The sequence below is a fragment of the Salvelinus sp. IW2-2015 genome, linkage group LG16, assembly GCF_002910315.2.
Source record: "Salvelinus sp. IW2-2015 linkage group LG16, ASM291031v2, whole genome shotgun sequence".
Lineage (NCBI taxonomy): Eukaryota > Metazoa > Chordata > Actinopteri > Salmoniformes > Salmonidae > Salvelinus > Salvelinus sp. IW2-2015.
In genome coordinates, this window is record NC_036856.1 from 6,811,219 (window position 1) to 6,813,972 (window position 2,754).

At 50.5% G+C, this 2,754-nt stretch overlaps 1 protein-coding gene across 1 annotated transcript in view; it reads right to left on the reverse strand.

Annotated features, from left to right (window-relative positions):
* Positions 1 to 2,754, reverse strand: part of LOC111975824 (nuclear factor 1 A-type-like) — a 159,985-nt gene that overhangs the window by 8,539 nt on the left and 148,692 nt on the right.

A 2,754-nucleotide genomic window follows, 5' to 3' on the forward strand; every position in this document is an offset into this window, starting at 1 on the left:
CACACACACACACACAACACACACACACACTACACACACACACACCACACACACACACACACACACACACACACCACACACACACACACACACACACACACTCGGCAAAAGACAAGGCTAGGCTTGGCAAACACATAATCACACCACGGAAAGAGGGTCCGCCACAGAAACGCACACACGTACTGCATGCATACGCTCTAATCCCGACTACACACACTCCTATTATCTAAAACTATAAAACTCCTTCCTGATTGAAAAAATTGAAAAAAACATTGCTTATAGAATCTGAACTTCATCCCAGACCTATGACACGTATTAAACATGAGGACACTTCATCCCACGCAGTCTATCCAACTGTAGACGACGGAGTGTGTGTGGTGTGGGTGTGTTTGTGGGAATTTTAGTCTCAGCGTTGGCCAGCGTGAAACGTACGTGAAGTTTACTTAACCCTTTGTCTCTCCTTTGCAGGGCTGTGTGACTTGTCTGAGGAGTGGCGTTACTATGGGACTGGGGCTGTGTGTGTGTACCAATGTCTTTGTTGGATTAGCCTGGGGGTAAGAGGGTGAGGAGAGGAGGACAAGTCTGTGTGTGTGTGTGTGTATGTATGTTGTATATAGGGGGCGTATATGTCTACCCAGGATGACAACGGGCGGGCCGTGTGTGTCTGGTGTGTGAGAACGGTATGATAGACGGGCAGAGAGCAGGGCATCACGGGGTCCTCAGTGTGGTACTAAGCCCCGCGGTCTCAGGGCTCCCATGGTAGCCTCCACCCACCCCCCTACACTGCACTGACCCGCGGGCACTGTGCCCATCAAACACACACACACACACACACACACTCTTTATTTGGCTTTGCTTTAACACCTATCCCCCTTCTTTCATTGGCATTGCCTTCATCACCCCAAACTCACTCTCCCAAAAAGCTGCCAATGAGAGAGGGGGAAAGGGGGGTAGGAGGTATGGAGAGTGGGCACAGGCACACAAACAACGGCCCCTCAATCAACCGTCCCGACTCTACCCCCCTTTCCGTTTCCATGGCGAGCGGACTGGGAATGTTTACTGTTACAGTCACATCTCTCTCTCTCACTCTCCCTCCATCAATCCCTCCTTCCCTCTATCCCTTTCTCTCTCTCTACAATGGCCGCCATGGGTAACTTTTGTCCCCGGAGCCGCGGGGAGGTTTTGAAACTAGGAGCCGAGTGTTGGGTGTGTGTGTGTGTGAGGGTGTGTGTGAGACAAGTTCCCGCTGTGGGGGTCACACACTTTAATATAGCGAAGCCCTCACTGTCCATCTCGAGCGTTTTTATGTCGGGGGCTTTAATATTGCGGCTCTATCAGACGACCCGCCCCCCACAGACAAAATTGACATTGACGGAACGCACGGCAGAGGGAAAATGGCCGCTTGCACATAGAGCCGCTAGTGGTCCAGTGGTTCGGCCTCTACGGGCATTTCTATGGGCGTCTGAAGAGCAGACAGATTGCAACAGAGCTACAGCTGTGGCGAGAGAGCCTAGCTCTGCCCGTTAATGTTGAAGTCAATGAGAATATCCTTTTCTACCTTTTAGCAGGCCCTTTGTCATTCCGCAATAAAACAGGTTATGTATTAGATAAGACACTGTGTCCACTTAAGATTCCATGGCTCTTATGGTAAGAGTGGGGGAGTTAAAACCAGTATCCCATACCATCATGACCACCTAATCATCACCAAGTGCGCTGAGCTTTTCTGGCGAAAAATGGCGTCCTGAATACATACTCAAACAATGGCTCACAAACACCCAGATGGGGAGTGTGTGTGTGTGTGTGTGCACGTGTGGGTATGCGTTTGTTCGAGAAACAGGCCTCAGAGTCCCAGTCCTCAGCGCCAGGCCAAATTAATAATGCGCAGAGCGCCGGATTGGCAGGCCTGAGCAAACACAGATAGATGTGCAGATTGGGCTGGAGGCTTAGTGGATAACCCCAGTGGGATAAGGAGAGAGCGAGGGAGAGAGAAAGAGAAAAGGGAGAGAGAGAGAGAGCACGGGAGAGAGGAAAAAAATGACAGAAAGAAAGAGAAAGAGAGGAGGGAGAGAGAGAGAGAGGCCGGGATGAATAAATAGATAAATAAATAAACACAAACAATAAATAACAGCAGCAGCCACTCGGCTAACCTCCCCTCCCTCCCTCCCTTCCTCTCTCCCTCCCTCCCTTCCTCTCTCCCTCCCTCCCTTCCTCTCTCCCACCCTCCTTTCTGGCAGTTGTGACAAACACCTGCCTCCACTCTCCCAGGGGGAAGTGTGTGTCTTGCGGCCTGTGACAGAGTCAATAAATCGACGGCCCCGCTCGCTGAGGGCCGCAGACGCGCCGCTTTGACACACACACACACACACACACACACACACACACACACACACACACACACACACACACACACAACACACACACACACCTGTCTCTTATACACATCTAGATGTGTATAAGAGACAGCACACACACACACACACACACACACACGGCAAAGACAAAAGGGCTAGGCTTGGCAAACACATACACACCACGGAAAGAGGTCCGCACAGAAACGCACACACGTACTTGCATGCATACGCTCTACATCCCGCTACACACTCCTATATCTAAAACTATAAAACTCCTTCTCTGATTGGAAACATTGCTTATGAATCTGAACTTCATCCCAGACCTATTGACACTATACATGAGGCACTTCATCAAGCCACTGCAGTCTATCCAACTGTAGACGACGGATGTGTGTGTGTGTGT